This window comes from Phalacrocorax carbo, chromosome 2 (assembly GCF_963921805.1).
Source record: "Phalacrocorax carbo chromosome 2, bPhaCar2.1, whole genome shotgun sequence".
Lineage (NCBI taxonomy): Eukaryota > Metazoa > Chordata > Aves > Suliformes > Phalacrocoracidae > Phalacrocorax > Phalacrocorax carbo.
This window is the reverse complement of record NC_087514.1, coordinates 126,266,800-126,293,306: the sequence shown is the minus strand read 5'-3', so window position 1 is coordinate 126,293,306 and position 26,507 is coordinate 126,266,800. Positions and strand designations below refer to the sequence as shown.

General features: G+C 42.8%; 1 long non-coding RNA gene across 1 annotated transcript; it reads right to left on the bottom strand.

Annotated features, from left to right (window-relative positions):
• Nucleotides 1-1,363: 1,363 nt before the first annotated feature.
• Nucleotides 1,364-26,473, bottom strand: LOC135312056 (uncharacterized). The gene is made up of 3 exons (XR_010371693.1): nt 26,387-26,473; nt 3,993-4,117; nt 1,364-1,905 (listed from the first exon to the last, which is right to left on the bottom strand). It is a non-coding gene; the product is annotated as an uncharacterized LOC135312056 (long non-coding RNA).
• Between the last annotated feature and the right edge of the window lie 34 nt (nt 26,474-26,507).

Below are 26,507 nucleotides of genomic sequence, written 5' to 3'. Positions count from 1 at the left end.
AATTTGTTCAAAATTATTTGCTTAGTCCAGACTTACAGACTTACCAATTTGGCCTGGATTCAAATCAGTCATTAAATGAAAAACTGTTTCCTGAAACTTATCCAAAAAAAGGTTAATTTTCATAAAACTTATATATAGTTAGTCGCTTTAGATAAAAGGTGATTTTTTGTAAATAGCTCATCAGCACCATAGGTCTGAGCAGTGATGTCTGCCTGCATCTGCAGACGGTCTAGATTATTAACTTTGGGAAATGTGAAGTGCGCCGTGAATCTCAATAGCGTGTTAACAAAGTGCTCTCCGGATCCTGTCAGCAGCCCCTTGGGAGGAGTATGTATGTGACAAGCACTGTGGCCAGTCCCAGCCAGTCGCCCTAGAGAGGTTAAAGACTGGGAGGCTTATCTACAACCTCCCCTCCTTCCAGGTGCTTTTGTCCAAGGAAAAGGCTCCTGCCACAGCAAAGAGCCCTCCTATCAATCCTTTAGCCAAGATTGGAGGGAATGGGGCAAAAAAGCTTTCAATTACCAATAGCTCACTGCCTGGCTTCTGGAGTTAGCGAGAAACCAGTGTCCACATCCTTCAGCGCCCACTGAAACTTACGCAGGGGTGCACTACGGTGAAACCATCCTCAGAAGCACAAATACAGGGCCAGAGGCCATTCAGTCCTTCTCTATCCACCTCCCAACTCCCTTGTGCGCCTTTTATCCATGCTGGAGATCCAGTTCATTGGTTGAGTTTCATGTAAGTGTGCTTGACTGGCTTCCCTGGTTTTTTTTTTTATTCTCCATTTAGTTATGCGTTTGCTCAACAATTTAAGAAGGTTATTTAAAGCATATTTTTATTTACATATGCACTGTAAAATATTCAGTACAGCTATGCTTAAATAACTTGAGGCAAAGTGATACGGAAATCAAGTATGTGGTTGACAGCTGTGGAAAAGGGACAATGTTAGAGGTACATTTTAGCAGAAATAGTGTTAATGTTTTATATCTTCATTATATCCTGTAAACACTTACACACTTGATTAAACCTACTCCCAGTTAAACCAAGGAAGCTATTCACACACAGAAAGTAAAAGGATGCATAAGAACATGGTGGATTAGGCCTAAGTTGACACAGAATGTAATAAGACATCACACTAATAGATTTACCCGACCAAGGGCTCTGAGTGGAAAAATAATATTATCATCAGAATGATAAACACTCCACTAATTAACTCCAATTTTAGATTACCCCTAGATATATCTCATAAAGAGACAGTGAGATTTCCCAAGTCTCTCAGAAATAAAAAAAGGTCTCTGCAGCATTTAAAAAAGAGATTATACTCTTCAGGTTTTTTTTTTTTAAAAGGTTGTACAACTAGCAAAAAGACCTGCTAATAATTACGTAAATTATTTGACTCAGTATGAACTTATTTGTTTAATATGTACCATGCTGTTATGCATACGATAAGGTTCAATATTAGTGTTGAAGCAATAGGAGAAAATCTGATTTCTTAATGAATCTGAACACTGCCATTCACTGACCTGATTTCTTAATGATTCTGAACAATACCACGCTGACCAAATATAGCTAAGTTTCAGTGCAAAGCTGCATAGATAGAGGAGTTTAAAGTACGATTCACTGACTGGGGCTCTATATGAAGTCGACTTTAAATGTCTGTGTCAATACAAAAACTGAAGGGCTGGCATGAATGAAACTGAAATACTTTTATATATATAAAAAAAATTAACGATGAAGCTTCAGATACAGGCGTTTTCTCTAAGTGAGCTACCATCCAGCTGTCATCAGTAGAAGTTTGTGTGAGGTGCTTCTTGCCCTTACCACCAGCAGGAAGACTAGAACAGGCACAGCACAATTCCTCATCCTCTGCTTCCCATATGCAGATCACAAATGTGGCCCTGGAGACTGAAGGATAGGACAGCAGATGACGACGATACTGCGTAAACCAGTTGCAGAATAAACAAAAGAAACAGGAACAGGAGAATAGGAAGATTTGCCAGTCTTAATTCCAATATAACTTCACTATGCACCAAGTGTTCTGGTAATGCCAGAGAACATGATGAATTAACAGGATATTTTAAAGACCGCTGTGCTGTTTCCACAAACCATCGCTGTAGGATGCAGAAATACAGACGGCTTTCCTCCAAGGCTCATCTCCCTCACATGTGGTAGTCATTTCTGCAAAACGTAGTTTTGTTCTAGTAGTAATAGCAGCATAGGACTATTCCTTGACTGGTCCCTTTCCGTAGTCTGAAACTAAGTTACCAGCTATTGACTTATGTCAGCTCTGAGCTATGTCATAAATTTATAGGTAGGAAATAAAAACCAGTCAATAGAAAGTAATCCTTTGCATGACTCTATCTTTCTTATGTAAAAAATATGTATATTTTTAAAATAATTGCAATAAAGCATATCGCAATCCCTCAGCTTGGCATGTAGTTTTCAAGAGAATGGAAAGAGCATAATAATGCTTCTAGGTCTTCCTGGAAGAAATAGTACATGCCTGAAGATAGGGAAGGTGAAAACCTCTGAACCAACCAGTTGAGACTGAAAATCTACAGTGAACTCTGGGAAGTTAAAAGATACCCTGAATTCCTGGCAAATTCACATTTTCATGGATTTTGTGAATTGTTGTGCTGGAATAGCAGCCTCCTTAAATCAAAGTCATGGGTAGTGACTCAACTACAGCAAAGGTAAATTTTTGCAAACCATGAGATAAATAAGTTATGTCAATGAAATCCTGGCCTCTTTCCAGCACTTTTCTGTGTCATGTAAAACAGCCTCTAGTGAGGAGTCACCCTAAGACATTACAAAAGAAGAAGCAGGTTTTTGTCTACAAACTTTGATTTAATCTTAGACCCAAATCATCCTAAACAGGCCTAAGGCAGCTGCCATAGTAATGCAACTTGCTACCCCTGGGCGTTCAAAAACAGTGAGGAAAAAATCACCAGTTTGGCTCAGAAGGCCTGACATGGAGGGTGGGGGGTGCTTTTGCTGGGGATTTTGAAACTATAGGATTCAGTTTTTCAAACTTTTCTTCACTGTTTGTACAAATCTGAGATTCTCCCCACAGTCTCAGAACATCTGGAGCTGATGACTTCAGGAAAGCACTGAACATTACAAAAATGTTAATATTCAGACTGCCAGCTTGGTTTTGCAGTGCTACTGGCAGAAATCTTCTTCTGGGGCTGCAGGGAAGTCAGTTTAGCAGCAGAGCAGCATGGCAGGAATACCTGCAGGCAGCAGAGGAAGAGGACAAGTGAAGGGAGATGGAGCTCCTATTAGCACACATCATTGCCTGTGTGACAAAGGATGGTTATGCTACTCTGTGTTCTCCTTTCATGCATTTTGCATCAATATTTGGCTCTGGCTTGAAAAGCTTCAATGTTTTAAATCTGGCTAAATTGAGTGCCCCATGAAATTCAGCTGTCAGTGATGTTTCATGTCTGATTTATAACCAAATGGATATCGCTGGACAAAGGTGACAAGAAGGCTAAGGCAGGTGAGATAAAGATGGGCATGGGACAGTTTTACACAGGTAACTGAAGTGGATTTTAAGAGGGTTGTATCACATTTGGCCATATTTTCTGTCCCAGCCCTCATGACTGGTTCCTACTGAGGTCCAGCATCTGTGCTAAGTGTCTCCAGAAAGATGTTTGGCAACCCTCAACTGTCTGCTTTGTTCTGCTTTTAAAACAAACATTTCTAATAAAATCATTGCCCATTTTTCAGTTTTTATTAGAATTTTATAACGACTTTCCTCAATACAGATTTCCTGGGTATTGCAGATTAAAAATTACATGGCATTTGGTGAGTGTGAAAAGCTGTTTTAAATCTACATATTTCAGTCCATATGACTCCAGTGGTGTTAGCTCAGCCGCACTCATTCCTGTAGGAAATGCCACAGTCCTGAAGAGCAGTTCTGTCTGACACTAGAGAGAGATGGGAAGGAACAAAATTAGCAAGTGGGTGCACACTGTTTTCCCACTGACCTCCTACATTATATTTTCATTTTCTGTTCTTTCCATGTTTCTTCTTCACTCCATATCCCGCTTCCTGCAGTTTGATCCTGGATTAGCAAGGGACCATAGGTTAGCTTCCAGTTACAAAAGCAGACCTAGAGAGAGGTGAGAAAGTAAGAGCCAGCACACAGCTTTTGGACAGAAGGCTTCTGTTGAGAAGGACCTGGGAGCGCTGGTGGACAGCAAGCTGACCATGAGCCAGCAATGTGCCCTTGTGGCCAAGAAGGCCAACACTATCCTGGGCTGCATTAAAAGGAGTGTGGCCAGCAGATCAACGGAGGTTATCCTCCCCCTCTACTCCACCCTAGTGAGACCACATCTGGAGTACTGCATCCAGTTCTGGGCTCCCCAGTTTAAGAAAGACAGGGAACTACCAGAGAGAGTCCAGCAGAGAGCTACCAAGATGATCAGGGGACTGGAGCATCTCTCTTATGAGGAAAGGCTGAGAGACACAGGTCTCTTCAGCCTGGAGAAGAGAAGACTGAAGGGGGAATCTTACCAATGCTTATCAATATCTGAAGGGTGGGTGTCAAGAGGATGGGGCCGGACTCTTTTCAGAGGTGCCCAACAACAGGACAAGCGGCAATGGGCACAAGCTGGAACATAGGAAGTTCCACCTGAATATGAGGAAAAACTTTTTTACTGTGAGGGTGACAGAGCAGTGGCACAGGCTGCCCAGAGAGGTTGTGGAGTCTCCTTCTTTCTCTGGAAATATTCAAAACCTGCCTGGACACAGTCCTGTGCCCCCTGCTCCAGGTGTGCCTGCTCAAGCAGGGGGCTTGGAGGAGATGATCTCCAGAGGTCCCTTCCAACCCCAACCATTCTGCGATTCTGTGATTCTGTGGACTTGGGGACCTAGACAAACTGCTGAACACAGTGCCTTCCACAGGGCCAGTGAATCTCCCTACCTCCTAAGACCAATAAGGAAGAACACACAAGAACAAATCTCTGTGTTATGCCCTAAAATAACCCAGAGTGGTGCTTTCCAGTCGGTTTTGGGAGGAGGCAATCAGTCCCATTATTATTTTACTGCCATAAGGGAGCTCTCTTCAAATGTATGGTGATAGAGCAATAACCTACAATGTATACCCTTATCATCACTCGTAAGTGAATCATATAAAACTCCTCCATTATCATATGCCATATAAAGATTAAGTCACATGTACATTTCAAAAGGTAATTATTACATTTAAATAAATGAAATCCATTCTGAATTATCTCAGTACCTTATTTAGCACAAGAGACTGCACCAATTTATTTTTTTCTATTAAAGCAGTTTTTCACAATTCCTTTTTGTTAGAAAATAAAAGCTTAAAGCCAAGCACAGCTGCTGAAAAGCATTAATGAAACCTGTGTCTGCGTAGCAGAATCAAAGCAGTAGGAGAGGTGGCAGCTAGCCACAGAAAAGGGCAGATGAGATAGGGAAAGCAGTAACAGTGGAGGCATGAGATGGTAGGAGATAGCAAAGATTTACAAATGAGTTACTTGTTGCCATCCGTTACCATCTATATCTGCATCAGGGAAAAATGTAGTTTAGAAGATTTGCAGTTTTGAAAATGTCAGTGCATTGTGATAATATCAAAACTGAACACCAAACTCTTCAGCGTGACTTCCAAGCGCATGACATACAGCAGGCTGTACGGGATCTGGTTAGATCTAAATAAACGTGCATTTGGAAACAGTCATTTATGTGGTTGGGTGCTTTCTCAAAGGCATATGTAGAGTCTGTTATTAATCTTTGAAAACAAACTGTGTTTCTTACAAATGCAAATTAATATACTACTTTTTACATTTCCAAATAATAAAATGCATCCTTTCAATCAAGGTAATGCAAGCTGACATGTGCTTTCCTTTGTGAAGCAGATGTTTTAATTGTTAGATAAGCTCATAACAGTTTGCTTTTTTTTGAAAGGAAAACGAAAGTATATGAATGACCTCTCCCTCCCCATGGCTTTCAGAACAGCTACTTTTCTTGAAGATTAGGAGTCTCTTGGACTCAAGCCCTAACTCCTCGTGTATCTGCAAACTACAGTCTGAATTAGTTTTCTCCTTTAACAAAAACTCCTGCTGTGTTGGAGAATCTCTTAATTACTTTTCAAGCTTCTCCTGTTATTGTGGAACTCTATGAAAATCTGATTACAGTGCTAATAAAATGAGTGAGTAACTTCTTTTTCTGTTTCATCTGAAGGCTTCAAAATACTGAGATACACAAAGTCACATAGCAAGGTTGCATTATAATACACATAAATACATGAATGGTGCCAAATGAGAACCTTATGTCATGAATGTATAACTGTGGGAACTATTCAATCCACATCTGATAATGTGAAGTACTAAGGAACAAAATTTGACAATTCAGGTGTTCAGAATTCTTTATCAAGCTAGTTTATAAGACTTAAGTTTTGTCCCCTCTGAGAGATAAAAAAACCAGTGCATTTCCCACAATTTTTAGAAAAAAAAAAAAAAAAAAGGGGTGGTGGAGGGAAACCTTAGGTCCAAGAACCCCCAACAAGTTTGAACTTCTACAGCTGATAGCAGTGCTTCAAAGGCCACCAGCAGCTTCCAGTTTGCCAGCAGATATAAAGATTCTGAGCACACATTCGGACTTGCTTCAGTGGGAGCTGCTGTCTTTCTGATAGCAAATACAGACTTAAAAGTCTGCCCAGACAAAATTATATAGTACAAGGCCGAAAAGGAAAACAGAGCTCTGCAGCAGGGAATTGCAAATCTGTTATGGTTTAGCGGGTGCTCAAATAAATCTTCATCTCTTCTGTATTAGATGTCTTTATCCTGGGCTAAAAACTTCTATATCCCATACCAATGGCAAAGAAATTCACAAGCCTCCAGACCACAACTGAGGTAACCTGACTTAAACACAGTGGGCCAGGATAGAAGTATTTCTTTTTTTAAAGATACTGATGTGTCTGTGGGGGAGTTGAAGAAAGGTCCTGCAGGAACAGCCCCAGATGATGAGACCTTTCATCACCTCATTGGTTTTTTCTGTGAGGGAGCTCCTTCTCCATTACTTTCTTTTTTAACTCTGTCTCCATGACTCAATTCAGAATGTGCATTCCTCCAATAAGTCTTGCTTCCATGGTAATTTATCCTTTGAGGTGAGTAGCTGGGTATACAGGAAGACTTATGCTAGCCAATATTGGAAATCAGTGGGGAGATTATAGAGACCTCACCTTAAAAATACATGTGCCCAGTCATCATAAAAAGCATAACAGCAAAAGGTGGCGTGCCAGATATTGGAACTGACGAAGCTGACATAAAACTAGAGAAACATGGCTGAATTCTATAGAGGTTTTATTTTATTTTTAGAGAAAGTAAAGTGAAGGGATGGTGCTTCAATAGGGGTAGTGTTCTGGACCTACATGGTGACTGTCAAACCAGGCTGCTCCGCACTGCCAGCAGGAATTTAGCGGGAGCTGAAGCCATTGCCTTGTTGGGAGCAGCTAATCAGCTGCATCCTGCCTCCGGGCTGAGCTCCTGCAGGCACTCTTTCAGAAGCCAGACGTCTGCCTTCAAAAATGGCACTTCAGTGTTATTCAAAATAAAGGAATGTAGGCAAGGCATATCGCTCTCTTCAAGCACCGGGCACCTGCATATATATGGTGCCTGCGCTCTCGTGCTAGTCCCGTGAGTTTTATGCCAACATTCAGCCACTGCTCCCCTGGTACTGAGAGATATCTAGGTGCCTAGGCTGCTACATGCAAATTATTACTGCTTGGAAGAGCAGTAGTTTCCTGTTCCTCCCCATGGAGAGCTGGGCAGCGTTTCAGGGGCAGTACACTGACTTTGGCTTCTTGCATTTCTGTACTGACCACAGAGCCCTTGTTCCCTGCCTGTGAGCTGCAGGTACAAGGAACCGTTGTTGTCACACGGTATCACATCATAGCCCTCTCCCCCGCCGCACGGCATCTGCAGGCACTCTTTATATGAAGTCGCTTGTGCTACGGCTCCGCAACCCTCAGCACATGAGCCAAGGCAGCAAGGGGCTCCCAGTTATTGTTGTTTAGTTCTGAAGATGAAGTGGAAAACACGTGTAAACACTAGTGTTTTGTTAACATTTACATCTGTCTGCTAAAGCTAATGTGCCAGATGGGGGGGGGGGGGGGGGGGGAAGTAAAACAAAGGCTGGTTGCTGTGCTGACTGTTTGTCCTCAGGAGACTGATTTCCTGACGTCACCAGCACCAACGCGGGCAGAGCAGAGTGTTCCTCTTTCGGCTCTTTTGCAGCCGTTCAGATCGGCAGTTCACTGCTCGATACGCTGCTGGAACAAATGGGAGGCAGAGCACTTTTAAATTTTTTTTTCCTCCTGTAAATTCAGAGTAAATTAGATTTGGTGCTCCGCCAAGAACAAAATATTGTCTACTATTGTAAGGGTTGTTATGGGCCAGATCTTCAGTTCTTCACTACTGGGAAAGTGTGTTTGTCCAACTATTGAGTTAGTAAAAATATCTGATTTGGCCCAGTATATTTTACATCCATGCCTTTAACTCTCTTTCCTCCCAGAACACATAAGTGAATACAGTCTTTACAAGAGAAAAAAATTGGATCCGCTTAAATAAGCAGTTCAGGATTCCCTGCTATAACTATACCTGGCTGATTAGAGATCTTTGTTTTAAACAGTGCAATTAATTTCTATAGCGTACAGATATAAGCCCTGATGATCCTGATATTATTTGCATGGGTGGATTGAAACTGGCTGTAGACATAAAAAATAACAAGAAAGGTTTCTTCAGACATGTCAACCATAAGCAGAAAAAGAAGGAAAACATAGGCCCACCGTTAAATGGAAAAGGAGAGTCAATCACCAATGATGCAGAAAAGGCAGAGGTCCTCAACACCTTCTTCACCTCTGTCTTTACCAACACTATTGGTTCCCAGGCTTTGGGAACAAATTTGCCGATTGATCCAAACACCGACCCACCATCAGTGAAGGAAGAGTTAGTATATGAATTACTACAGGATCTTGACCCCTACAAATCAATGGGCCCTGACGCCATCCACCCGAGGGTGTTGAGAGAGCTGGCTGACATCATCGCAAGGTCGCTCTCCATAATCTTCAAGAAGTCATGGAGAATGGAGGATGTCCCAGAGGACTGGAGGAAGGCAAATGTTACCCCTATCTACAAGAGGGGCTTGAGGGAGGATCCGGGTAACTATAGGCCCATCACCCTTACTTCAATCCCTGGGAAAGTTATGGAACGAATCCTCGTGGGGGCCATCACAAGTCAATTGAAGCATGTGATTGGGAAAAGCCAACACGGCTTCACTAAAGGCAGATCGTGCTTGACAAACCTGGTGGCCTTCTACGACAAAGTGACTTGCCTGGTTGACATGGGGCGGGCAGTGGACATTGCCTACCTAGACTTCTCCAAGGCCTTTGATACGGTCCCCCACAGTCTCCTGCTGGAGAAATTAATGCATTATAGCCTAGACAAGTGGTCTGTGCAGTGGGTGGGGAACTGGCTGACAGGCCACACCCAAAGGGTGGTGACAAATAGCTCCTTTTCCAAGTGGCAACCTGTAACTAGTGGAGTCCACCAGGGATCAATATTGGGCCCAATGTTATTCAATATCTTTATAAGTGATCTGGAAAACAGGATCAAGTGTAGCCTGATGAAGTTTGCAGGTGACACCAAACTGAGCAGGGAAGTAGACACTCCAGAAGGGAGAGCTGCTCTGCAGGAAGATCTGGATAGGCCAGAAGAGTGGGCCAGCAAGAACCTTATGAAGTTCAACAAGGACAAGTGTAAGGTCTTGCACCTGGGAAAACATAATCCAGGAGTGCAGCACAGACTGGGATCCACCTGGCTGGAGAGCAGCTCTGTGGAAAGGGACCTGGGGGTCCTGGTGGACAGGAAGCTCAACATGAGCGAACAGTGGCTGCTGCGGCCAAGAAGGCCAACAGGATGCTGGGTTGCGTCAAAAAGGGCATCACCTGCAGAGATAAAGAAGTCATTATCCCTCTCTACTCAGTGCTTGTCAGGCCACACCTGGAGTGCTGTGTACTGTTCTGGTCCCCTCTATACAAAAAGGATGTGGACAGGCTGGAAGGGGTCCAGAGAAGGGCCACCAAGATGGCCAAAGGACTGGGCAGCCTGCTGTACAAGGATAGGCTGGGAGAGCTGAGTTTGTTCAGCCTTGAGAAAAGGAGGCTCAGAGGGGATCTCACCACCATGTACCAGTACTTAAGGGGCAGCTACAAAGAAGATGGAGACTCCCTTTTTACACAGAGTCACATGGAGAGGACAAGGGGGAATGGACACAAATTGCTCTTGGGGAGATTCTGATTGGAAACCAATGGAAAATTTTTCAGAGTGAGGACAGTCAACCATTGGAATAATCTCCCCAGGGAAGTGGTTGACTCGGCCACGCTGGACACCTTTAAGAGTCGTCTGGAACAGGGTGCTGGGACACCTTGTCTAGGCTGTGCTCTTCCCAGAAAGGTTGGACTAGATGATCCCTGAGGTCCCTTCCAACCTGTGATTCTGTGAATAAAACAAATCCAATGTGAGCACCCAAGAGGAGAATGGAGGTCTAAATAACATAATATCTAGTAATAACTGTCTTGTGGAAGGTTGGAAATTACTTCTGTTTTCCTTGCTGATTTTCCTAATGCTTGTAATTTTTTGGCTCCAAAGCATCTTAGAGTCTGAATAAAAGAATACTTATGACATTTGTTAAAATTTCAAAGTGGATCTGTCCACAAGTCTTTCATGTTGGCTTTCTGTAAACACTGCACAGTTCCAGCCAAAATCTCCACTTTTGCACTTCACAAGGGGACAGAGCAGATGGCTCAATCTAATCCCAAAAGTGCAAATTTCAGAATAATTTATTTTTTGATGAGTCTCACAAATAATGTTAAATAATTCCAAAAATAGCTTATACATTTGTGATATATGTCCAGACATTGAAATTCATCAAGAAGAATTCAGTAAACAAAAGTTTCATTATAAATTATTTGCCTATCTCTGTCTCGCAAAATCTTCCCAGCTTTGTCTGGATGCAATGATGGCTTCTGTCATAAATATGAATTACATGGTTTAATATCTTCTTTTTGCTGTGAAAAAGTGATTAAAATAGAATTTTAAATTGAATCAGTTTATAAAAAGGTTATAAGTTATTAAAGAAGATTTATTTTTACTGTATAATTATTTTTAAATGACAGGATATGGGATGCAGAGGTCTTCTAGAAGGACCATAGGGCTGTGGAGGAATTCCATTGTTTTCTTGTGAAAAACCTGGTGCTTTAGTAATAGTCTTCTTTGATAATGAGATTTGTTTTAATTAATAGTCTGTTTAACATGTGCATTCCATTATCGGGAATTATTGTGCTTCAGAGACCTCTCAGTGGAAGCAAAGACACAGTGGAAAGATGTTTGAGGTAGAGGAAGCCACACTGGTTCCACAGCTGGGAGGAACAGATTCATATTATCATGCTGCTGTGAACAACAACTTCTGCCAAGGACTGGTTTAGCTTAAAGACAGAGTCTCTAAACCAATGGGATCACCCATGCCAGGCAAGCATTGCTCACTATACGATATGGACGAACCCATTTTCTACCGGAGTAGACAGTAATTTGGAATCACATTGCACAGTAATATAGATGATCAAATTCCAAATGGCCAGGTTGAACTGGGTAGCAGCTAAGGGTAAAATGTTGTTGAATTGTTTGCATAAAAGGGATAGAAAATAAGAAATATTACCACCTTCTTTTCCATACTTTTTCTACTCCTACCGCTTCCATAACTGACCTCACAAAATAGTCAGACTAGACACTAGTTTTCAGCTATTTCTGCCGTCTTAATGCATTTTCAAGAGACTTGAGGTAAGAAAGGGTCAAAAAAGGTAAGGCTTACCCTACATGAAGGAATAAATATTGGTAACTGATGCCCACTGGAAGCAAAGCTGACTGCTTCACTCTGGCAGAGGAGATGCCAAAATCACTCTGCTATTTTCTTTACTGAGAGCAGCATCCTGGAATAAACTATGATGATGTGTATCTCATGGAGTCAGCTAAATTAATCTGGATTTATACTGGTGATTGTTATATTCTGCTAGCCTTACTGATGCTGAGACGTGTATAACTTTCCTATGCCGAGACCACTCCAGCAAGAGTGCTTAAGAATGTGTCCTTGTACCCACTTTCTACTACAGTTAATTACAGAGGTATGAACTGTCCCCGAGTGATCATGGTAATTTCCTTCAGTACGTGGGTGTAGAAGAGTACTCAGCCTACTGAAGGTAATGTCAATCCCATCTGAGTTTACTGAGTTTATGTGTCAAATCACTTTGTGACTGCAGAGTATTGACTATAAAAAGATTGAGACTCTTCTGGGTGATCACCATCTGGGACTGCTGATCTGAGACAAGGGTGTGAAAGCATGCAGTCTGTGTGAATTGTCTGTATCCTCCCAGTTGCTGCTGCTCTGCGTCATTCTTTGAAGTATTCCCCAAGGAACAGCATACTACCCAGCTGAATCGAGCATAGTTAAGGCTTGCCATAATATCACATTTCCAAATCTGGTCTATTTCAGCTTGAAATGAGTTATGTGCCCTTTGTTTGTACATCTCATTTCTAAACCTAAAAATATTTCTTTTACAGAACAGAAAGAATCCTGCCTGCCCCTCCCCCTTCGAAACTGTGCTGAAGGAGATGTGATAAATCAATTAGCAATAAGATACTTAGGGCTAGCTTGTTCAAAAAAATTCTCCTCTTGACCTACACTTACTCTGTGAGTCTTGCTGATATTTAATTAAAGAATATTCCAAAACACTGATTCTTGAAATATGATTGGTGTTTTGCATTTAATCAAACATTTTGTTCTGCATGCAACCTGACTTTAAGAAATCTCTGTATTATGACTCAAAGTGAAAGGAAACTCTTTCTTAGTATTTCACAGTGTCTTCCTCCTTAGCTAGACTGATTTACCAAGGCATTCCAGCTCAGCATTTAAATGGTGCCTTGGGCTAAACTGTAAAATTACAGCCTGGGTCATGGCAGAAAACACAGGTATTGCTCGAAGAGCAGTAAAGACCCAGAGAGACAAGTGCCCTCATTATTTTCATTACTCTAATACTGCTGCTCTGTACACTTTGCTGACGAGTACATTGAAGGGAGTAGAGAGTCTCTGAAGAGTTGAGACTCGTCTTGGGCAATGCCCAAGTAAGTAATGAAAAGGTAGGGCAGTTACCTTTGCTTTGGTCATTCAGACCCACACAGCTCAGATCTCATGTAGAGTTTATGTCAGGCCCATTATCCATATAACCCCATAATACTATAATCAGTTACAAAAGAGCCTCTTCTGACAGTACTATTCCTATTTTAATCAAACTCTCCCCCTTACAGTACTAATATCTTTGGGAGTTGCTACTAATTTAGTAATGTCTTCCACTTCTGAAATCAGTCATTAATGAAACTGCTACTACTGTACATTAGAATACCATCTATAAGTTTCCAAATACATTAAAAGTATGAACCAAGGCCACCATGAGGTCTTCAGACTAAAAAGGAAGACTGCCTAGTCACAAATGCCATATTTTGAGAGGCAGGGGCCCTTTATCGCTAGATTATTATATGCCCCAATATAGAGAGAGCTGCAATTTCAACTACTGACTCGGATTGTTAGGAACTCTGACTTTTAGTGTGGATGTCATCTTAGCAGAGTTCATGCAGGGAGCATAAACATTTGCTCTTAATCACAACTGCATAGACCTGTATCCTCATGATGTTATAACAACATCTACAGTTATGCAGGAAATAATACTAGATAGGTATCTGATGTGCTTTGTCTTTGAAGGTAGTTTAGATACTCAATATGGGGAAGAGAACAGTTTTCTCTGATTAACAGCCTCCCAGTTTGTCATCAACCAACGGTCTGTGAGTTACAGTTTGTGAAGTGAGGGACTAAGGCACTTACACCTCTGGAAGGAAAAAAAGCACTACAGATTGGACTGCGGGAGGGAAGATCATCCAGGGACAAAGTCAAGAAAAAGAATGTGTGCAAAGACACAATGGAATAAAAAAGAGTGGCTGGAAAAGGAAAGGGAAGAAGGGAGGGATAAAAATATCAAGCAGATCAGGTACAAAAGCCTTATTCAAAGAAAAACAGGAAAAGTCGAAGGTAAAAGTAGGTGACAAAAAAGTGAAATGAAAGCAAAGGTGCAGAAATGTGTGAAAAGACAATGGGAGGCTTACTCAAACAGAATTAGACTATGAGATGCTCTTATTACTCCCCATGGCTTTTTTCTCCCTAGTACGACTCTTGTCCACTTGCTGTAGGGGCCCTTTCTTTATTTGCTTTAGTTTTGTGGGGTTTTAAAGCTTAAAATACTCAGCTCTATCAGTTTTCTCAAGGTAGTTAATGAAAGAAAACTCCATTCCAGATGCCAAAATCTGTTTGCTACTAAATAAATAAATGAATAAGGCCATAAGCTGACAGACAAGTCAAATTTATAATACATTATCATCGGTTCACTGAAGGGATAGGAGGAATAAAACAGTTTATTCATGCAAAGACACATTTTGCCTTGGCTCACAACCTTTTAAAGCGACATCATGTGGAAAGCAGGTGTTATACAGAGTTGTCGTAAGAGTTACATTGCCTGCAGAAGGCCAGCTAGAAAAGCAAACCCTGTCTCCAAACAGTGAAGTGCAAGCATCGCAAGGAAGCTCAGGGGAGTGAGACAGGGCTGCAGAATTGCTACTGGGGTAACTATGTGAAGAGTCCTCTGAAGCAGACAGCACGCTACTTGGTGCTTTGTGAACCTGGAAAACCTAAAAGAGACTGTGAGCAAAAGAAGAGGAAGGTTTTGCTGAGGCACGTGCCCTCCCAGGGTGCTCTTGGTACCATTAGGCTCTTTAGAACATAAACTGTGGCAGAAGTGAGGTTTGGACACAGAGGGATTTCAAAACCTATTGGATTGACAGGAAAGACTGGCAATAAAAAGAAAACCGAAACAGGCTTAATCTGAAACCCTGAGATATCTACCCTGGATGACAGTGACAGACCTGTACATGGGACCTGGCAGCCACTAATGCAGAAGGGCAGTATCTGGCAAGCTAAACATGTTTGCAGACTGATTATTGTTTTGAAACACATCTTTTCCATAATAATTCTTTCCAACCGTAAAGTTGATTGGTTCTTGATTAATTCTGTCTTTGTCCCTGAGATTCAAGGCCAGATGCTGATCTAAACTGAGACCCCCTGGGATAACACATCAGGGCGTGCAGCCATAAATCTTTGTTATGAGCAGTGGGGGACACAGGTCCTAATCTTGATCCCACCTAAAAGAATATGATAGCTGAAGATCTACAGCTTGTGGTAAACAGTGGGAAAACTAAAGGGGTTGAACTGTTAGCTGTTCTTCTCCCAGGAATCCTTACAGAGGTTACTAGACTTCTCCCAGAGGTTGCCACCTCCTAACAGGGGGGGAGCTGAACAGCTCATGAATCAGCTCTAAACCACCGCAGCTTACAGCTTGGCCTATTAAGGTAAACCAACATTGATTTTGGTTTATGCTAAACTGCAGGTTCAGGCGCTGATTCACAAGCCATTCAGCCACTCCTGCCACAGGGCAGATGCCTCTGGAAGACAGCAGGGTTGGGGGCAATAATTGTTTCAGCCACTGAATTTTAAACTGTCATTAGGTGTGTGCCAATATGTTTACGGGGAGTTCCCTGTGGAGGAGACCACAAAAAAACCCCAACCAAACAGAAAGTTACAGCTTAGTCTGAAACTGTTAATAATCATTTGTATCTTACTTAGGATCCCTGTCTTCCCATATCATTTTTAAAACTGTACATTATTGTTGCTACCAAGAATACAGCTGCAATCTGAAATCTTGGATGTATGTTTCCTTCTGTTCCTGGAGTGAAAAATGATATCACAATTCACCTTTACAGCTATGCTGGGGAAAATGAAAGCTCTTGTAGTATTCACTGGTGCTTTCAGAGTTATTTTAATATTTTGCATCTCAACCTGAAGGACTCATAAATCTATACAAATATCAGGGTGTCTGAGCTTTTTGACATCCATATGACTATTATGTATATTTTGTGAAAGGGAAACTGAGGAAAAGTTACTCAGTTTGTGTAGTTACATGAGTTATCTCAGCTCTCCTCACTTTATATCCCAAGTTCTACCAGAAAAGTTCATTCTTCCTCCAAGACACTCATAACAAAATCAGAAACCGCATGAAACTAGGCTGGTTTAGGGTTTTAGTGTACATTAAAACTTAGCCCATTTTTAGAAAAAGCCTTACCATGACACTCACAAACTTTTGAATGAATCTAGATAGTGTTTTGAGCAAACTTGCCTATAGATCTGGTTTGGTGACCAAACTATGTAAAGTACATTAAACCAGATCACCCAAGCTTTGATGCCTCTTAGTCAGTTTTGGTTTGCATTTTGAGTTTCAGACCAAAGTCATAGCTGAGGGAATGTACTGTTATGAATCAGAATAAAGATGCTTATGTGAGGTTCTCCCTAAAGAAACCCACAGACTTTTGCACAGTTCTCTATTTTCCCTACAAAATTAAATAGAGCTTTAAGTTTTCCTTCAGAAAAAAAGTAAAGCTAAATTCTCCTGTCAGAGGGCTTACCCTTGTTACAGTTTCACAGAAGATATCCATTTTAAGGAGCACATTCCCTATGGTACGTTCAGGACTACTTTATTAAAATACATACATGGCAAATAATGTATGGCAACAATAAAAAGGTTTTATAGTGGCAATTAGGATTTGATCCAAAGTCCATTAATGTCAACGGGAATGGTTCCATTGATTTCAAAGGAGTTTGAAATAGGTGCGCATGTAAAAAGATGTACATCCATTTCTTGGCCTATCCTAGTCAACCCAGGTGAAACAAAACCTGTGTATGTCTCACATGCCTCCCTTACCTTCTGGACTCTCACCAATGGATTTTTAATTACCAGTAATAGCCAGACCATTATATTTAAACTGCCAGCCAATTTCTGGTCCATTGTTTCAGATCTGTGGGCTCTGCGAGCAGATGCCGAGGCAGCTGTGCAGCTCCAGCTCAGAGCTTCCGTGGCATTTCACCTCACGGGAGATGTAGCATAGCAAACCATTTAGCTGGCGTCCCCTGCAAGCGGGAACTCTGGTCCGGTAACATAGTGCAATCCAAGCTGCCAGCATGCAGGAGTAAAAAGCTATTGTTGAAATTCTTCCAAAACCAAATTATATCTTCCATTGTCTCAAAGGAATAATAAACCCTGGCTGGCTGATTGTGGAATATAATAATCATCTAGCTGAATTAGTGAGCATTCCTGGGAGTGACTGATTTCTGCTTTTCCCAAACAGCATTTTTTTTCCCAAGATAATAGTTCTTATCTGAAAAACAGGATTTCTCAGGACAGGAGAGGCACCCAAGGACTGGAGGGCAGCCAGTGTCACTCCAGTCTTCTAAAAGGGCAAGAAGGAGGCCCCGGAAACTCTAAGCCAGTCAGCCTCACCTTCATCCCTGGAAAGGTGGTGGAACCTATGCAAACTGGATCGTCACAAATCCATGGGCCCTGATGGGATGCACCTGCGAGTGCTGAGAGAACTGCCTAATATTCTTGCTGAGCCACTCTCCATCATCTTTGAAAGGTGGTAGAGGACAGGAGAGGTGCCCGAGGACTGGAGGAAAGCAAATGTCACTCCCATCTTCAAAAAGGGCAAGAAGGAGCACCTGGGGAACTATAGGCCAGTCAGCCTTACCTCCATCCCTGGAAAGGTGATGGAGCAGTTCATCCTGGAGGTCATCTCCAGGCATGTAGAGGAACAGAAGCTTCTCAGAAGTAGTCAACATGGATTCACCAAGGGGACATCATGCTTGACCAACCTGATAGCCTTCCATGATGGCATGGCTGGCTGGGTAGATGAAGGGAGAGCAGCATGTGTTGTTTACCTCGACTTCAGCAAGGCTTTTGTCTTCTCATAACATCCTCATAGTTAACCTTAGGAAGTGTGGGTTGGATGAGTGGACAGGGAGGTGGACTGAGAACTGGCTGAACAACAGAGCTCAGAGGGTCGTGATCAATGGCGCAGAGTCTGGTTGGAGGCCTGCAACTAGCAGTGATCCCCGGGGGTCTGTGCTGGGTCCAGTCCTGTTCAACATATTCACCAATGACCTGGACGAAGGGATAGAGTGTAGTGTCTGCAAGTTTGTTGATGAATCAAAACTGTAAGGAGTGGCTGATACACCAGAAGGCTGTGCTGCCATTCAGCAAGACCTGGGCAGGCTGGAGAGCTGGGCTGAGGGGAACCTGATGAAATTCAACAAGAGCAAGTGCAGGGTCCTGCACCTGGGGAGGAACAACCCCATGCACCAGTACACGTTGGTGGCTGACCAGCTGGAAAGCGGCTCTGTTGAGAAGGACCTGGGAGTGCTGGTGGACAGCAAGCTGACCATGAGCCAGCAATGTGCCCTTGTGGCCAAGAAGGCCAGTGCTATCCTGGGCTGCATTAAAAGGAGTGTGGCCAGCAGATCAACGGAGGTTATCCTCCCCCTCTGCTTTGCTCTAGGGTGACCACATTTGGAGTACTGCATCCAGTTTTGGGCTCCCCAGTTTAAGAAGCACAGGGAACTGCTCGAGCAAGTCCAGCAGAGAGCTACCAAGATGATCAGGGGACTGGAGCATCTCTCTTAGGAGGAAAGGCTGAGAGACATGGGTCTCTTCAGCCTGGAGAAGAGAAGACTGAAGGGGGAATCTTACCAATGCTTATCAATATCTGAAGGGTGGGTGTCAAGAGGATGGGGCCGGACTCTTTTCAGAGGTGCCCAACAACAGGAAAAGCGGCAATGGGCACAAGCTGGAACATAGGAAGTTCCACCTGAATATGAGGAAAAACTTTTTTACTGTGAGGGTGACAGAGCAGTGGCACAGGCTGCCCAGAGAGGTTGTGGAGTCTCCTTCTTTCTCTGGAAATACTCAAAACCTGCCCGGACACAGTCCTGTGCCCCCTGCTCCAGGTGTGCCTGCTCAAGCAGGGGGCTTGGAGGAGATGATCTCCAGAGGTCCCTTCCAACCCCAACCATTCTGTGATTCTGTAAAAGCTAAAGTTAAGCAACTCAAACATTGTGAGATTCAGGCTTATACCTTTTGTGTTTTCATAGTAAAAATAAAATGCTTTTTAGCAAAAATATATGGCTGTTGAAAGCGATTTCCACTGACACAGTGTCAGGACCCTGAGGGCAGTCACTGGCCTGACTGTCCTCGTCCAGCCTCCCCGCAGGTTCCCCCACCCTGCCCAGGTCCCAGGACCCCATGTCAACCCCTGCCTTAGCCATGCTACGGCGGGGCCAGCCTCCAGCTCCCCACAGCCCTGCTTGGCCTGGCCATGGGCCCCACTGAGCCAGGCCTAACACAGCCTCACGGCTTGTCCCCATCCCTAGGGAGGTGCCCAATGCCCAGGGCTGGGTGGTACTCAGTACTGCAAGAACTTTTGGACGAGGACATCTTCACTGAGTTTGACCATCTGCCTGTCATGTCAGGTCTGTTAGTCCCACACGATCTGAACTGGATGCTTGAAAATCTCAGCCTTGCATCAGCACACAGTCACACACCATGTGTGAATCTGCAACACACATTTTGTTACTTTAATGCTTTGTTACTTTAATACTTTAATTTACAGGTAATGGTGAATTTTCTGTTTTTAAGTCACAGCTTTGATCTTGCAAGTAGAAACCCAAAGTCTTGATGGCACCGAGCAATTTAACACCTGTTTGTGATCCTGACAATGATGATTAACAAGCAAAGGATTCTGCTATCTCGCCTGTGGTTGTTGGCCTAGCAGAGCAAGAAGTCCCACTTCACCACTCACCAAGGATGTCAGAGACATGGGCAGAAACCACCTGTTTTCCTGAAGAGAGCTGTTATCTCAGGCTGCTGCCTGGAAAACAGGCAATGGCATGGCAAGGGGACAGGGGACTTCTTAATCTCTCTTGCTAATGCTGTTCCATTTTGAATGGGATCATTAAATATTAAAAGAATGAAAGATCAAAAGATAGAGAATGACTTTTAGCCTGTTTGTTAGGCCTCTCACGTTTGCAGTTCCAATCCAGTGCAGTCTTAGGTATTTTTTAGAGAGAAGAAGAGATACAATGAGAAAGAACAAATCAGCCAAGCTCCAAAATGCTGTAACAGTTAAGACACACTTCTGAGAGTTGGAAACTGTGGTTTTGTCCTTTCAGTCAGCAGATAAAATTAAATTTCCATTTCCCACATTCTCAGTGATGGCTTCATTGCCAGAAGATTGAACGGGCAAGGGTCTTCTGCTAAATCCAGGAGATGGATCTAGGAACCCCATAGCTAGAAGCCACAGCCAGAGGTAGGTACCTGTGTTTGTGAAAGACACTGTGCCAGTGTCCTCTCTCTCTTTGCCACTTCCTAATGATGAGGTTAACTGGCTCTCTACTCAGCCAAATATTTGCGGACCTCCACTGCCTAAATATCTAGCTCTGCTAATGAATTTAACTTGAAATGTATGGCCTTCCCTGAGAATTGTGAACTTCACAAGCCAATACAGCATCAATAGTTAGAAATTGCAACAGATATACCAAATCGCCTTTGTGCGCCTAATCCTCAGCTATGCCTTGGGTTCCAGTTCAAAGAAATCTGCCAAACACAGGAAATGGAGACAAAGAAACATTTCAAAGGGAAACTGCGGGCTGGGTTTTCGAATTACTTCCCACTTTTCCAAATTAACTGTAAAACACAAGAACATCCACTTTGCAGAGGTAGAAATGGCTATGTAAGATGCAAAGCTGGTCAAAAAAAGGGTCTACTTGGATTAAAACACAGTAATAAATATAGCTAGGTAGGCTCTGAACTTAGTTATAAAGTTAAGCAAAATTACTTAAAACACTCATTATGATAAGATTAAGATATCCAAGAGCCCACTTGTGCTGCTCAGGGCTCTGACCTGCAGTAAGGATGCTCAGGAGAAAAGTCTGCTTGCTTAGGAAGTAGACATGTGTTCCTGTGCTGTGCCTTGCAGCTTTTTTGAATGAAGTGTATGCCCCACCTCTGTCCTCCCTACTGCCTCCCAACGACTTTGCAGCCTCAGGAACAGTTCAGTGTGGTTAAGAGTACCTGTCCCTTCCCTGATGTTGCTGCTTCCACTGCTTGCCTGCTTCATTTCAGCTGAGTGATGAAGACGAGCACTAGCTGTTCTGTCTTTTGCTCCCTGAGGTTCTACAGAATGAGCTCAGGGACAAGCAGAGAGGAGTTTGTCAGGCTCTGCCTAGACCTATAGTCAAAAGAAACCATTTATTCCTTCCAACAGTCACCACCAAGGACGAGACAAAAGATGTTTGGTTTTTCCTTCCTCTGTTTGCCCTTGGACTTAGCCACTGGCAGCTGCTTTGTTGGCACTAGTTGCGTAAAAGGTTCCATAAAGCAGAAGGGATAATTTGGGTTTATCAAACTGCAGACATTCCCCTTTATCCCTTCCAAGTACAGCCCAAACCAGGCTTTTTGGCCAGGATCTTCAGGAAAGAAGTACAAAACATGACTAGCCTGACTTATTGCTGCAGGGGACTTCCATTTCACTGGGGGAATCCCCTGCAGAGAACATGCGGGTAATTTCCACTCTGCACAAGGCAGACAATCTGCTTCAGACTGATTGTGGTCCCTTGGGTTCCTGAAATATATTTGGTTGTTCATATTGAAAGGACTGAAAAAGCCTGCTGTATGGGGTTTGGTTTGCCGGGGTGGATGCACTAGCCTACTCCTTAAGCATGCATTTTTCATGCGTTAACCATAGAGGACGTAAGCCCACATTCTTCTGCAACCTTAACTTTAATAAAAGGGAACAGGAGTGCCCATGGCCTCTCTTTCTGTGTAAAGATGTAAGTTTCCCTACAGAACCACAAGAGATCCTCAGAATTTTACCCACCTTTAATCAGAAAACCAAGCTCTGATCCTGTGAATTAAGATGTTATGAAACCAATAGAAAATAATAGGAACATGGAGGTGCTGAAAAGCGTGTGGAAATAACACCTAAAAACCTCCAATTTTCTTTTCTAACCTATCTTCACATTTCAACATTCTCCCCCACGTATGGTGATGAATTAAGACAGGCAATGCAGGGAATTCTTCCAGTTACAGGTCACTACATTACAATAGCTTTGGAAATACAGATTTTTCCCTTCAGTACATACCAGATGAGATTTTTAAAGCAGTGGCTTAGTCTAGGAATCTGCTGTTAACAATTTCTGTCTAGAAACTATCAGAGAATTATCCTGTGTAATTATCTTAAGTTGGCCTCTAAACCAGCACATGGAAACAAACCTCTGTTCTGGACACTAAGCAGTGATTTATTCCCTATCTTAAAGAAAAAGCCAGGCTTTCATTAAGGACACGGAAGCAAGTTATTACCTCCCCCCCACCCACCCCTAATATGTTTTATCTTTATTCTTTACAATTCTGGATAGCGAAGCGGCTGAGAGCCATAAGGATCTCTGATGCCACATGGTTATTGTCCCAGTTGTTTCTTCTGGTTCCAGCTGAATGAGAGCGGGAGCTGTTCAGCTTCTGGCAAAGGGGAGGAGGAGGAGCTGCAAATTCTTGGGTTTTTTTAGGTTAAAGAGATCTTAAAAGTTGTTTGCCTCACAGCTTATAACTCTCTTCATATTTAATGGCTTGAAAAGATTAGGGTGAATAAATTCTAATTATTTGGGGGGTTTACTCTATTGTAGAGCAAATAGTCAGGCTAGTAATAACTTGTCTCTGTGCCCACCCAATCATTTTACTTCAAGATGCCATGAAAATACTTTAAACAGATTTCTGTAAAGGCACTATTTGAATAATAGGCTTTCCTGGTGTTCAGGATTCAATCATCTTTTCCTTGATATAGAATGTCATTTTTTTAAGGGATGAGGGCATATGCAATTAGTTGAAAACTCTAATGACATTTCTGCTGCAGATACCTTCCTTGCTACGCCACTTCATTCTACATGCTGATAGCAGGAAAACAAAATGAACATGAAGAATCCTGATCTCTGAATCACTCAAATGCTGTGTCTTCAGACACAGCTGGTGCTTCAGAGATCAGGGCACCTGTGAATTTCAGTTTACATTTGCCAACATACAGAGTGGGATTCATCCAAGTGGCAACAAAAGCAAAGCAAGATTGTAGGGGAAAAAAAAAATCAGATGCAGTGTGAGAATAAACTGTCTACAAGTGGGAGAAAGACCACAATCAGAGAGCAAAAAAGAATACAGAACAGACCAGATCCTCTGGACTATCGCTATGGCTTTTTCCCGTCACCGTGGTATAAGGAAAGCCAGCTATGGGAGAGGAATCCCATAACAGCATAAAGCTACTGCAGAGACTCGTGCCATTCTGTGTCCCTGCCTCAGCTCAGGGTGGAGGACAAGATGGAGAGAGAGGGCCTGTTGCTGAGAGGAGGCCGCGGTCTGCTCTGCAAACAGCCCCAGGGTGCCCGAGGCTCAGCAGGGAAGAAATGGGGGGAGTGATGCAGGCTGGGGTAGCTCCTGCAGAGCTGAAGAGTGGAATCAGGTAAAGAATGAAGAAAGGCACCTTTGTCCCAGTTCCTCCAATCCTCTGCTGATAATAGTTTGGATGGAAGAAATGATCTGGTTCATTAGGATTTGGTTGAAAGAGATTGATAGAACAACAGGTGCACCATGGACAACTGGATATTTCCATCTCCCTTTTTAATATAAAATATTAAAGTTTTGAAAGTGAGATATGCTCTCACAAGAGAGATACTGTTATGTTTTCAGCTCTATCACAGTTGAGATAATTCCTCATCTTTTCTCCACCTCAGAAAACCAATCTCTTTTTATCAGTTACAGCTTGACGTCGATGTTCATTTAACAACTTAAATAGCAATATTGAAATGACATGTCCTTTTAAATGGGAATGAAAAATAATTCATAAGTAGAACTGCAGAAGAAACCTCAAAGTTGCATTTTCCTTATTTTGGCGTGTAACAATAACTTATAATTTAACTTCCTTGGTTTTTAACTGAACAGAAATGGATAAAACTTGCCATAAATGAGATCTCAGTACAGCTAAATAAGTCTAAAACTCTAAATAGATCCAGTACTTCTTCAAATCAAACACTCTGAAACGGAAACTTGGCTCAGGTTTCGCCAACTTCATGGATTTTGATTGACATACCTGTCCTTATAACAGACACTTTAAATCAAGAGGCCTTAACAGAAGTGTCCTTAACTATAACAGTCTTAAAGCAACACTGTCTGCGCCAGGTGAGCTGAACTCCAGTGTGTCTCTCTGAGGAAGCTGCAAGCTTCTGTGAAAGTAAAGAACCTGTGCTGTTTTGGATGTGTCCGGTGTTGTAAATAGTGTCAGCTTTTAGAAACCACAGAAAAACAAGGGGGGGGGGGTGGGGGGGGGAAGTGTAATGCATGTGCCTTAGCACTCCAGCATGGGTGAAATCTAACACTGGAGTACTGCCACTCACTTCAAAAGGGCCAGGATTTCACCCCGTATGATCCAAACTTACAAAAGTCTTCCAGTGGATTTTGAATAATACAATATTATGCAACCTTTAACATCCAAGGGCCAAACACGTTATTTTGAAAGGTCAAAAGGATAAAACCGGGAGCAATTCACTACCCCGCCCTACTCTCTTTACACTGCATAGGTAGGGCTCATTCAAAACCTCCACTTTCAAAATCACAGGGCACACCTCAGTGTGCCTGTTCTATTCACAAGGCAGTACAAACCTTCTCCCTAGTTTAGCTGTCATTTAAGCCCTACCGCTTAGGGCTTTGGGCCAAAGGTTACACACCAAAAGAAAAATCAGGGCCTGAGTCTCGATGACTCAAACCCTTCACTTCGTGCTGGAACACTTCAGCGTTCCCTTGATTTTTTTGGCACCAGGAATTTATGACCCAGATTCTGGGACACTCTATGGCCCCATCCTACCCCTGTCTGAATTAGGCTATTCACTGAGCTTCAATCTCTCTGCTTCCTGCGGATCCTAGCAGAGAAGGAGGACTACAATGAAGCACACCGGGCTGTCACTGAAGTGAAGTTCTGACACGGGCTGAGGAATTTCAATAGACGGGGTATTCGAACAGGAAAATTTATGCCTCCTTTAAGGCACCTTTAAGCAATCAGAACACATTAAGGAAATGCGGTAGAAGACTCATTTAGAAGTGAATTTCATCGCTTCCTGGGCGGTTTTCAGGAGGTCTGTTTTGGAATGACTGAAAGGAGCCGGCATGACTTAAATGACTTTAGGAAAGGGGACCGTGATGTCAAGAGAGCGCAATGCAGCCATCAGCCTTTCAGTGGGCTGAGAAGCATTATTTGCAGGAGATTTGCATTCTTTAAAGGATCTTTATGCATCATATTCTGTTAATTACTTAGTTATTAGTCCTTATGAGAAGTCAACGCATGCTAACAGAAACCCACCCAGCTGACATTAGGAGCTTTTCTTGGGAGTTCATCAGAGGCAGGAACACATTGTGTAAATTTATGGTGTAAATTTGGGGTTGTCCTGTGCAGGGACAGGAGCTGGACTTCATGATCCTGTGGCTTCCTTCCAACTCGGGACATTCTATGATTCTATGAAATGCACACGAAATAGGAAGAACTACCTGACTGCAGTAGTTTTAAACTTTAGGTGAAAATGGCACTGGGCTTATATAACAAAGAAATAGGAAGAGACAATAAACCAAGTTATTTCAAAGCAATTACTGAACAAAGAAAAAGATTAATTTTATGTACCGGGAAAATGCAAAAAATCACTTCTTTTGTCTGGATATAACATGACAGCAGGTGCCAGTGTTTCTAATCCTTAAATATCTCAGCAGTGCTTCAAGTTCTCAACTTCTGTATGTTTGGTAGCACGGACTCCACCTACACCGTAACCATGAGTCAGAAAAAGTACAACACTTCACCGCTCAAGCAGGGAGAAACTTTTCCTTGTACATGTGGAATGGCGAGAACAAATCTTGTTTTTTAATCCCCTGTAGTTGTTACAAGGGGCAAAATATTTTGACTTGCCATTACCCTTTTACCTGTGGCTGGTATATTTCCCTGTTAGAAGAAGAAAGGTTTGAGGTGATAAAAGTTTACCTAATACAGCTAAGCATAAGCTGCACGTTATGTAAAGATGAAAGCAGCAGGGTCAGCACAGGGACAGAAGTACTTTGGTTAGGCCAACACAGCCGGTTACCTGACAGCCAGTTCTGCTGGAGGTGCATTTTGTTCCAGGTTAGTATTATTCATGGTTAATATAGAACATCGAAGCATGGCTCGGCCTCGGCCTCTCCCATTCCTTACTGCGATGCTTGCCACGGAGGTAATGCCTGCTTGCGTGGGAGGCGAGATTCATTTACCTGACTACAATCACGCTACAACACCTATCTCCAACCGGGGCGCCGTACGTCATCCGGTGTTGCTGGCGGCCGGGGGCTGTTTGTGCCGTCGGGCCGAGCTAATGCGACGCAGTAGCCTTGT